Genomic DNA, 13,128 nt, shown 5'->3' on the forward strand with positions numbered 1-13,128 from the left:
CAATCGGAGACAGGTCTGGACTGCAGGCAGGCCAGTCTAGTACCCGCACTCTTTTACTACGAAGCCACACTGTTGTAACACGTGCAGAATGTGGTTTGGCATTGTCTTGCTGAAATAACCAGGGGCGTCCATGAAAAAGAGGTTGCTTGGATGGCAGCATATGTTTCTCCAAAACCTGTATGTACCTTTCAGCATTAATGGTGCCTTCACAGAAGTGTAAATTGCATATGCCATTGGCACTAACACAGCCCCATACCATCGCAGATGCTGGTTTTTTAACTTTGCGTCCATAACAGTGGAGATGGTTCTTCTCCTCTTTGGTCTGGAGGACACGACGTTCACAATTTCCAAAACCAAAATTTAAATATGGACTCGTCGGACCACAGAACACTTTTCCACTTTGCATCAGTCCATCTTAGATGAGCTCGGGCCCAGAGAAGCTGTCGCTGTTTCTGGGTGTTGTTGATAAATGGCTTTTGCTTTGCATAGTAGAGTTTCAAGTTGCACTTACGGATGTTGTGCCGAACTGTATTTACTGACATTGGTTTTCTGAAGTGTTCCTCAGCCCATGTGGTGATATCCTTTACACATTGATGTCGGTTTTTGCTGCAGTGCTGCCTGAGGGATCGAAGGTCACGGCTTAAATTGGTATCTGTTTTATAATAACAATTTTGCATTTATCAAATCCAAAATTCAACCATAATGTTTATAGGGGACATTTTTAAAAAAACAGGGTTGAACATGCTTTACAATTCATTTAAAATACACAATAAAACCAATAAACCAATAAAATATACCAAATAAAACCAACTGTCAGAGTATGGGCAAGTCTTCAGAATCAGAATCAGAATCAGAATCATCTTTATTTGCCAAGTATGTCCAAAACACACAAGGAATTTGTCTCCGGTAGTTGGAGCCGCTCTAGTACAACAGACAGTCAATTTACAGAACACTTTGGAGACATAAAGACATTGACAAAAAACAACAACAAACAACAATTGTGCAAAAAGATGCAGAGTCCTCAGTTCGAATGGCTAATATCGCAATAGTCCGGTGCAATGACCATTGTGCAAAGGGCACTGAGACTTAAAGGAGTGTATGCGGTTTAAAGTGACGAGTACTGCGATAATCTGGGACAATGGTTGTGCAAATGTTACAGATACTCCTCAATCAGTGTGCAAATGGAGCAGCCATTACGGCCATACTACCCTGAGAAAGCCCGATCTCGTCCGATCTCGGAAGCTAACCAGGGTCGGGCCTGGCTAGTACTTGGATGGGAGAGTAGGGGCAAGTCTAATATGGTCGGGCAGTTGGTATCATATTTTGGAAGCTACAACAGCAAAATCTCAGTTTTCCCTGTGTTTCAAACGGGACCTGGGAAGAATCAGAATAATCTCCAGACCTCAGTCAAGGGAACAGAGCATGTGTTTGTAAACGATCATTGATGTATGATGGAAAAAGACTATTTATAGAGAAGAAAATATTTCTTAAAATTTATTCTAAATGAAAAAAAATTGTAACCAATGTAAAGAAACCAGCAAATTACTGCATGATTACCAAAATGATGATAGGACAGTAATTACCTTCTAAAATATGTATTCTCAGGATCATGTACATAATGTTCGAGTTTTTAGAAAGTTCAGTACTATGCAGTGGGGCAAAAAAAGTATTTAGTCAGCCACCAATTGTGCAAGTTCTCCCACTTAAAAAAATGAGAGGCCTGTAATTTTCATCATAGCTATACCTCACCTATGAGAGACAAAATGAGGGGGAAAAAAATCCAGAAAAATCACATTGTCTGATTTTTAAAGAATTTATTAGCGAATTATGGTGGAAAATAAGTATTTGGTCAAAAACTAAAGTTCATCTCAATACTTTGTTGTATATACTTTCTTGGCAATGACAGTGGTCAAATGTTTTCTGTAGGTCTTCACAATGTTTTCACACACTGTTGCTGGTATTTTGGCCCATTCCTCCATGCAGATCTCCTCTCGAGCAGTGATGTTTTGGGGCTGTCGCTGGGCATCACAGACTTTCAACTCCCTCCAAAGATTTTCTATGGGGTTGAGATCTGGAGACTGGCTAGGCCACTCCAGGACCTTGAAATGCTTCTTACGTAGCCACTCCTTCGTTGCCCGGGCGGTGTGTTTGGGATCATTGTCATGCTGAAGGATCCAGCCACGTTTCATCTTCAATGCCCTTGCTGATGGGAAGGAGGTTTTCACTCAAACTCTCACGATTCATGGCCCCATTCATTCTTTCCTATACATGGATCAGTCGTCCTGGTCCCTTTGCAAAAAAACAGACCCAAAGCATGATATTTCCACCCCAATGGTTCACAGGAGGTATGGTGTTCTTTGGATGCACCTCAGCATTCTTTCTCCTCGAAACACGACAAGTTGTGTTTTAACCAAAAAGTAAAATTTTGGTTTCATCTGACCATATGTCATTCTTCCAATACTCTTCTGGATCATCCAAAAGCTGTCTAGCAAACTTCAGACAGGCCTGGACATGTACTGGCTTAAGCAAGGGGACATGTCTGGCATTGCAGGATTTGAGTCCCTGGTGGAGTAGTGTGTTACTGATGGTAGCCTTTGTTACTTTGGTCCCAGCTCTCTGCAGGTCTTTCACTAGGTCCCCTCGTGTGGTTCTGGAATTTTTGCTCACCGTTCTTGTGATTATTTTGATCCCACGGGGTGAGATCTTGCATGGAGCCCCAGCTCGAGGGAGATTATCAGTGGTCTTGTATGTCTTCCATTTTCCAATAATTGCTCCCACAGTTGATTTCTTCACACCAAGCTGCTTACCTATTGCAGATTCAGTCTTCCCAGCCTGGTGCAGGTTTACAATGTTGTTTCTGGTGTCCTTTGACAGCTCTTTGGTCTTGGCTATAGTGGAGTTTGGAGTGTGACTGTTTGAGGTTGTGGACAGGTGTCTTTTATACTGATAACAAGTTCAAACAGGTGCCATTAATAAAGGTAACGAGTGGAGGACAGAGGTGCCTCTTAAGAAAGAAGTTACAGCGCTGTGAGAGCCAGAAATCTTGCTTGTTTCTAGGTAACCAAATACTTATTTATCACCATAATTTGCTATTTCTTTAAAAACCAGACAATGTGATTTTCTGGATTTTTTCCCCTAATTTTGTCTCTCATAGGTTTCATCAACATGAAACAACGCAATATGGCTGCCGATATGGCTGTATTTTTATTTATTTTTTTGATGAATATTTTGGAAAAACCCTCGAAGCACTGAAGCCGCAAAACGTGAAGCGCAAAGTGGCGAGGGAACACTGTACAGGAAGTCCTCGATTTACGAACGGGTTCCGTTCCTATACTGGCGACTTAACCCGAATTTCCGCGTAAGTTGGATTTCACCGTTAAAGTCGAAATTTACGTCGAAATACTTCTGTTACGGGTATTGTCCCACGTGATTGTGACAGCAAGCTTTGTGTGTGTGTGGGCGTGTGCGTCGATGTGTGAGTGAGACGGGACTGCGCAGGCGACGTCCGGCGGGATTGTGAAGGAGAAAGGAGTACGCGCCGGTGCGAGTGTACAGTAGCAAGTGTAGTGACGCCGACCGGGGAAGAGTAGCGATTAGCGGAGGACCCGTTCACGTTGAATGTGCAGAGGAGCTATAAAAGCCATTAAAGCAGCAAATCAGTGCTTTGTGCCTTTATTGTTGCCACCACCCAGCTCAGCAGTGCAACGAGAGAACGGAGTTAACCCCAAGGAGGAGAACCTCGGGCCTGGAGAAGGCGTCTCCCGACCACGGTCAGGTGACCATAGCAGGAAAGGTTAACACTTCGTATAAAGAAACTAAAATACATTAAAATAAAAAAATAAGATGCTGTACTTAGCATTACTGCTGAGAGTGTGAAAAAAGGAGGGCGAAAAAAGTAAAGATACTCCCGGCGCACAAACACAGACAAGCACTAGCTAAGCAGAAACACTATGGTGCTGGAGACAAAATGGCGGACGAGGCACGGCCGTCGTAAAGTCGAAACGTTGTAGGTCGAGTACGCCGTAACTCGAGGACTTCCTGTATATGTTATACCTGTAGAAATAGATAATGAATTGGATCACTGTGGGTGAAGCTAAACTGTTTATTAAAAATGACTAATTTAAGGGAACACAATCATTACAGTGTAACTAGTCAATCTCTCTCACTCTCGCACATGCATAGAGAACAAGAGATGCTGTAGAGATACGTTTGATGCATGTCTGCTGTTACTGTATTAAAAATCATTGAATCATGATGAAGATATTACAACCCCAATTCCAATGTAGTTGGGACATTGTGTTAAACAAATAAAAACAGAATACAATGATTTCCAAATCATGTTCAACCTATATTTAATTGAATACACTACAAAGAGAAGATATTTAATGTTCAAACTGACAAACTATTGTTTTTAGCAAATAATCATTAACTTAGAATTTTATGGCTGCAACACATTCCAAAAAAAGCTGGGACAGGTGGCAAAAAAGACTGAGAAAAGTGAGGAATGCTCATCAAACACCTGTTTGGAACATCCCACAGGGGAACAGGATAATTGGGAACAGGTGGGTGCCATGATTGGGTATACAAGGAGCTTCCCTAATTGCTCAGTCATTCATAAGCAAAGATGGGGCGAGGTTCACCTCTTTTTGAACAAGTGTGTGAGAAAATAGTCGAACAGTTTAAGGACAATGTTGCTCAACGTACAATTGCAAGGAATTTCGGGATTTCATCATCTACGGTTCATAATATCATCAAAAGGTTCAGAGAATCTGGAGGAATCACTGCATGTAAGTGGCAAGGACGAAAACCAACATTGAATGCCCGTAACCTTTGATCTCTCAGGCGGCACTGCATCAAAAACCGACATCAATGTGTAAAGGATATCACCACACGGGCTCAGGAACACTTCCGAAAGCCAATGTCAGTAAATACAGTTCGGCGCAACATCCGTAAGTGCAACTTGAAACTCTACTATGCAACGCAAAAGCCATTTATCAACAACACACAGAAACGCTGCTGGCTTCTCTGGGCCCGAGCTCATCTAAGATGGACTGATGCAAAGTGGAAAATTGTTCTGTGGTCCGACGAGTCCACATTTCAAATTGTTTTTGGAAATTGTGGACGTCGTGTCCGCCGGGCCAAAGAGGAAAAAAACCATCCGGACTGTTATGGGCGCAAAGTTCAAAAGCCAGCATTCGTAATGGTATGGGGCTGTGTTAGTGCCAATGGCATGGGTAACTTACACATCTGTGAAGGCACCATTAATGCTGAAAGGTACATACAGGTTTTGGAGAAACATATGCTGCCATCCAAGCAACGTCTTTTTCATGGAGGCCCCTGCTTATTTCAGCAAGACAATGCCAAACCACATTCTGCATGTGTTACAACAGCGTGGCTTCGTAGTAAAAGAGTGCGGGTACTAGACTGGCCTGCCTGCAGTCCAGACCTGTCTCCCATTGAAAATGTGTGGCACATTATGAAGCATAAAATACGACAACGGAGACCCCGGACTGTTGAACAGCTGAAGCTGTACATCAAGCAAGAATGGGAAAGAATTCCACCTTTAGTGTCCTCCGTTCCCAAACGTTTATTGAATGTTCTTAAAAGAAAAAGTGATGTAACAGTGGTAAACATGACCCTGTCCCAGCTTTTTTGTAACGTGTTACAGCCATAAAATTCTAAGTTAATGATTGTTTGCTAAAAACAATAATGTTCATCAGTTTGAACATTAAATATCTTGTCTTTTTAGTGTATTCTATTAAATATTGGTTGAACATGATTTGCAAATCATAGCATTCTGTTTTTATTTTTGTTTAACACAACGTCCCAACTTCATTGGAATTGGGGTTGTACTTTTGATAAAAAATGTTTTATAATTATATTTGATGTCAAAGCAGGCAAGGTTAAAAATCAACTCCCGGTATATCAAACTAAATGAAGAAAATAATAATGGTTCTGCAGGTGGTGACCACAGACCATTTCTCCCCACATCCTCCTGACAGAGATTTTTCTCATAATGCAGCCCCTCAGCCTTCCAGGACAGTGTAAAGTGATTGTCGGAGATACAAGGAGACAGGCCAGTACATTAGGATAGAAGGGGCCAAAGAAGGGAACAACCCAGCAGCAAGATGACTAAATGACCTTCTCTAGATTTATTCCTTTAACCCCTCCCCTCCCCCAATGTGTTTTTCCTTGCCTACCTTTAGAGGTTTAGACCAGGGGATGGCCTGAATCTCTGAGCTGAGTTCTTGTGAAGCACTTTGAGAGTCTTTTGTGATTGAATTGGTTTGTTTTGGGGGCTACATTGCCCATTCCGGCACAATTTCATTCTCAATGAATTGACAAAGATACAGAATATAGAATTTCATTCATTGAGATAAGCAGTGTTTTCCTCATTTTGTTTCAAACATTGTTTTGAAGGTGTTATTTTCCTGACTACTGTAGAGAACTGAGCCCTGAGGGACACACACATATCACAGGGGAGGCAACACTTATTCTGGACCGTGCATTTATCACTGGTGTCATTGAGATAGAAAGTGTTAGAGTCATTGTCCAATAACTGTAGTTGTTTTTGATATCCATTTTTCACCAACTTTTACTTTTCCCTTATTTTTTATGACCCCCTGCAGGCTGTTGCAGCCAGCTGGGCATTAAGAATTTTACTTCCCATATTATTCTTACATGCCAGAGACAAAATTGATGACCTACTTTTAAAGGTAGCAAAATTACTCACACTGTACTTCAGTAGAAGTACTGATATTTGTGTCAAGAAATTACCCTACTAAAAGTAGTGATTCAGCTCCTTAAGTAAAAGTTAAAAAGTAACAGGATCTGGAAAGTACTTAAGTACAAATGTAAAAATATTTACTGTCATACTGCCTACATACAAAAAATTTGCAGCGTTCCAGACACGCCATGGTCAGACAAAATTGGATCTATCAGAATCTGAGCTCCTTTCTCCAGTGCAGTCATCTGGAGCCAGCTGATAGACGAAAGATTCTTCCATCATCAGCGACTGTGTGCCGTCCTCTGTTTGAAGAGAGTAGGAATGGAAACTGTCACTCTGACTCCCTCTATATCAAGAACTCCATGATAGTTTGTGAATAAGTGGTTGAGCACTTAAGATCAGGAACACAACGTTACATAACGTATGTGGAGAAAAACATTGCACTTTGCCTCATTTAAAACAGAAGTGTTAATATCACTTCACCATCTGTTCATGCAACAGGCTTACACATTTATTCCAACACATTTTGCCTGGGGGAATGGGGTGGTAAGTATGTCACTTACCAGTCGATCTACGTTCCTACCCTCACCTAGCTCGTGACCGAAAGAACAAGATCCCGAATATAAGCGGCCAAAATGAGTTTCTCTCCCTTAGGGTGAGAAACTCGGTCATGCGGGAGGGGCTCAGAGTAGAGCCGCTGCTCCTCCGCATTGAGAGGAGCCAGATGAGGTGGCTCGGGCATCTGTTTAGGATGCCTCCTGGGCGCCTCACCATGTGAACAGAAGACATGTTCATCATTCAACACTCAGAAAGACTTGATAGAGTTTAGATTATTTGTGATTATGTAATCATCAAGGTGATATGTTATGACCAATGGTGAATTCCATCAAAGCACAACCAGTTTAAAGTACCACATTCCAGCAAAGTATATCTTTGCTAACGTTAGCAAAGATGCTAACAACACTGTGGAATCCAGCCGCAGTCATCAAGCTACACTGACAAGAGTGTGGACAAAAGCTCAACAAGTAAAACATTTAAACAATGCAGCAGGTAACACATTATATAGAACCTATTGTCAAGGACAACTGTTGTCAAAGAATTCACCAACTGTATGGAAATGAAAAGGCAACAAGAATGGAGAGCTGGCCAAAGCTACAGTGAGAGGAGACCACTGGACAGCGGTAAGCTATTTGTGACACTTTTTCACTCTAATGATGAGGCTTGTTAATCATTCACTGCCAACCATTTTGAAAGCGGAGTTCCCTATATTGTCAGCCATTTTAGAGCATTTTGGCTGATCTTCCAAGAACCACAGAATATTGTGTTTTGTGACAATATCAGCACCAAACCTACCAAAAGAAAAAGTACCTTAAACTTTAGAATAACAAAAACAAGACTGAGAAAGGGCTTTTGGTGGTAAAATAATAATTTATTTACAGATAGCCAACTAAGAAATATGCCGTCACAAGCCGAAATTCACCACCTAATCTTTATCTTCAACTCAAAAGCTGTGTTGATCGCAAATCCAAAGCGATGCAATGTTGCCATCATCGAGGATCTGTTAGTCATCACAGTGGTTTACAAACCTGAATTTCACAGACAAACTGGGCGAGACCCTCTTCTACGCCTACCTGTTGAAAAACATACCTGATGAATACGTCGGTGGCAGTAAAACGCTATAAATGTCCATGGCAGTGAATGAGTTAAGCCGTGTACTGTTATAGATATTGTAGGCTCTATTTTACCAACCAATACGAGCTAAGTTGCTAAGTGTTTTTTGTTTTTTGTTTGGTTTCGGTTTTATTGAGTATTCCTTCATTGAAACACTATACCTTAAAGAAATATATAAGTTGTCAAATTTCAATTGATGGATTCAAAAGAGCGGCACGTTGGCCGACTGATTAGAGCGTCAGCCTCACAGTTCTGAGGTGCGGGGTTCAATCCCCGTCCCCGCCTGTGTGGAGTTTGCATGTTCTCCCCGTGCCTACGTGGGTTTTCTCCGGGCACTCCGGTTTCCTCCCACATCCCAAAAACATGCATGAATTGGAGACTCTAAATTGCCCGTAGGCATTACTGTGAGTGCGAATGGTTGTTTGTTTCTATGTGCCCTGCGATTGGCTGGCAACCAGTTCAGGGTGTACCCCGGCTCCTGCCCGATGACAGCTGGGATAGGCTCCAGCACGCCCGCGACCCGAGTGAGTAGAAGCGGCTCAGATAATGGATGGATGGATGGATTCAAAAAATCAACTTTATTCAGCTCAACGGAAAAGTGATTAATCACGATTAATTAAATAGTAGACATGATTAACTCGATTAAAAACTTGACAGTCATAGTTTGAAGGCAAGTGCTGAAAACAGGTGGGGCTGAAAACTAGCCCTGTGACAAAAGCAGGCTGGGGCGTATACTTTCACAAGTCACCTCCCCCACTATATAAACACCAAGCGCCCTTATTCCATGCGGTGGCCAGTTGGCCTAATTGCCACTTCCTTATTCATCATAACTTGACCCAGTTCTACCAGTATCGCGTGCAACTGGCCATGAAAGTATGCCTACAACTCTGAAAATAATCTTCCCTTAAGTGTAATGTGTTTTGTGTTATTTGGGCTACAGTGTTTCTGCCATCTGGCCCCACGCGCGTTGCGTTGCGAGGAAGCAGCGAACCAGATGGGATCTGACTCACTGCGGCCCCTTGCCAGCGATTAGAGTAGCTGCTGGTGGTCCGGCGAAAAGGCATAAGGGTCGTAAGCCACACAGTTGCCGGCCACGAGTGGCAGGACAAGGAGGAGGAGTGAAAACTGCAGCCGCGAAGGTTGGAGTCGTTACAGGGATGGTGTGGGGTTAGTAACACATGAATCGAAAGTATTTGTTGTCTCACTAAGTGCTTCTACTTAGTATCACATTAATGAAGTTGAAGAAGAGCAGATCAGTACTGGTCTTGATGGAAAATACTGTCCGGCCAGTCTCTCAGTGAGACCAAGACGTCTTGTCGTTGGGAGTCGAGTCCGAGCCAAGACCTTCAAAATGTGGTCAAGAGCAGTCTTGAGTCTTACAACACTAATAAAATCATCAGGAGACAAGGCACCAGCTTTCACAGTTATGCCGATGACACAAAGCTGTACATCTCCGCGTCTCCTGATGACACAGGGCCGATTGATAACCTTCTGTTGGATTTATCTTACCCAACATTATAAAAAATAGACACAAAAGGAATGAAGACACTGGTTTCTTTTTCTCATGAGGAGGGCGTATGGGAGATTGTTCAGATCACAGCCTCTCAACACGCTCTCAACAATCTCTCCCGTCGCTCCTGCATTTATTTGAAAATAGGAGGGGTTTTCCCAGACATAATGTTCTAAACAATAAGACACAACACAAAACATTGGACCAACACCTGTTACGTCCCCGACCACATCCGATCACGTCCTTGGTCCAGGCGCCCTTCCATCGGATGATGCTGAGTCATCTTTTTGAAGGCGAGACATCTAAAATCGTCCATAATACTAATGCAAGCTAAGCAAATAAATGATAACTTCTAGAATATATTTAACACCTTCTTAACTTTATTTTAGATACAGATATTAAGTCATGGAAGGCAGTGAATTTTCTACAGCTCCACCAGGACAAAACAGAGGCTTTAGTTATTGGTCCTAAAGGCAAGAGAGACAAACTGTTTCCGAAACTACAAGATTAGAAACCATTACAGTGTGAGAACCCGTAAAGCACCTTCTTTTTTTTTTTTACTCTGAGCTTAATTTTCTTCCACATATCAAGAATTTAACTAAGATAGGTTTTTACCATCTTCAGTATATAGCCAGAGTCCACCCATTTCTCTCTCAGGCTAACACAGAGGTGCTGATGTATGCTTTTATCTACTATTGTTTAGACAATTGCAATGACCTGCTGTCTGGTCTTCCCTAAACGACCATCTCTAATCTACAATTACTGCAGAACTCAGCTGTTCGTGTACTGATGTCAACCAGAGGGCAGGAACACATTATACCGAGTTTAAGATCACTGAATTGGCTCCTTGTGTGTTGTAACATAGAGTTTGAAGTTCTTTTAGTTTTTAAATCTCTTCATGGTCTTGAGCCATCATATCTAATATGCATATCTAATATTTATCATATCAACCCTTGCGGGTCCTGATGTCTTCTGGCACTGGCCTTTTAATTATTCCAATAGCTAGAACAAAAATTTAGGGAGGTATTCAGCCACTATGGCCCGTGTCTTTGGAATATGCTGCCAGAGGGCATCAGGTTTCTTAATTATTTATTACTTAATCGATTCATTATTTGGTCCTATTTCATTTCATTTCTTTTTGTAACTCGAGTCTCCTCAGAGGAGCCTCCACGCTGGGAGGTGTGATCGGTCAGCCCGTGGGGATGTTATGAAATCAGATTTGTGCCAAAAAGAATCACACAAAGCTTTTTAAATCGCAAACAAATAACAAAACTTTTAGAATTGCAAGCAAAAAATAAATATAAATAAATATAATCTAACTCAAGCAAAAAAAATAATGTTATTGCAATGAAGATAGTTTTTTGCTTGCGAAGAGGATAATCACCTGTGCGCTCCTTGACTTTGTCCTCACTTCCAATCTTTGTGCGTGCGTTGCCTGACTTTTTGAGTTTTCTTTTTGGCACAAACCTCTTGGGTTGGCGGGCTTTATGAGGAATGAGTCCTTGTTGGCAAATTCATTTTGAGTGACAGTTAAAGCCTGCGGATGTGATATATTATGTTTTTTTTTTCGTGTCACACTGAGAAGAGCCAGCGACAAGAATGCAAGATTACATTTTCGATCACTTTAAGGAAGTGTAAATATCTATCATATATGTTGTCAATGCTGTAATAGAAAGTAGTGATGTTGTAACATAATGTTTGTAACATGTTAGAAGCGCACAGCCACAGTTTATCAACAATTTAGCTGCTAATAACCGTTAGCTATATTGCTAACGATAGCTACCATACTGACTCGTCCAGACTGTATACTATATGGCCATTGGCCACACTTTATCATCTTATGATGATGTGAGAATTATGTTACTGAATACAATTAAAAACTTATAACCAGTACGCCTTAAAGATGGACTTAGCATAAAAGGAAAGCACAAATCCTAAATAACTTGATTATATACATTACTGGGGTGTCAAACTAATTTTTGTCATGGGCCACATTGTAGCTGTGATTTCTCTCAGAGGGTCATTATGATTTTGAAATCATATAAATATTGAATCACCTCCTTATATTATTGCATACACAACAAATCGATGAATCGTTTGGAAATCAAAATTCAAGGGTAATACTTTAACTATCAAGTTACTGTACTGTAAAAAAAGGTTTGGTAACAAAAACATGGTTGCAAATATTTATTCCATATGACAATTTATGATTTGCTTTCGCAGGCCACATAAAATGATGTGGCCCCCAGGCCTTGAGTTTGAGACCTGTGATATACAATATCTACTTTTAAAGTTAGCCTGTCTTTCTTACTTGGTGCTGACAAAAAGAAAATAATTACAGGTAAAGACAGTTTTAATTTCTGTAATGTTTTTTTTTCTTTCAATATTAAGTTTGTATTCATATCAAAGGTTTTCCTCTCTGAAATAATTTAGTTTTGAAGGAAAACAAGCATTAGGATATATGTATGTATATGTGTGTGTATGTGTATTTTGTTAATGATTACTATTAGAAACAAGAGTAGTATGCCGTGGTAAAATGACAATCAGATGAGGTATTAAAAATGGATCATTCCCAAGCCTACACTGTGGTCTCCTTTAACTTCTGTCTTGGGCTAGCTTCCAGTGCAGTCTTCCCCAGTTGGTTTCTTCAGGTGTGAGAATCACCAAACAGTCCACTTTGTGTCCAGAAAATTCATAGAGAATGATCCTGGCTTCCAGCCTCTGTTTGTTTGAACAGTTTTCATTGGTCTAATCGAATTAACCTTCCTGTCTTTCAGGCAATGGAGCAACATTTGCAGGATCACAGCGCTGAGGCTGACCCAGATGATGGGCTGGTGGTGTCAGACACATTGCCCCGTCCCACCATGTCCTTCATGGGTTCATAAATCCCATCACGTCGACCTTGTTTGAACAGGAACTCTACATTCAGACACTCGATCTCCAGGGACATTGAATGCATCGTCATCTTCAGCTGCTCTGCACAATGTTGAGTCCATTCCTGTCTACGTGGGTCATGGTGGTCCCTGTGGCGACATCCTCTGCAGAGTTTCCCAACATACAGACCCTTTCCAAAAAATGTGAATATCATGGAAAGGTTTATTTCCGTAAGTCCATTCAAAATGTTAAACTTTCATAGATTATAGATTCAGGGCCCACAATTTCAAGTATTTATTTGTTTATTTTTACCGACCATAAGGCGCACTTAAAAGTCTTAAATTTT

Source organism: Phyllopteryx taeniolatus, chromosome 3 (genome assembly GCF_024500385.1).
Source record: "Phyllopteryx taeniolatus isolate TA_2022b chromosome 3, UOR_Ptae_1.2, whole genome shotgun sequence".
Classification (NCBI taxonomy): Eukaryota; Metazoa; Chordata; class Actinopteri; order Syngnathiformes; family Syngnathidae; genus Phyllopteryx; species Phyllopteryx taeniolatus.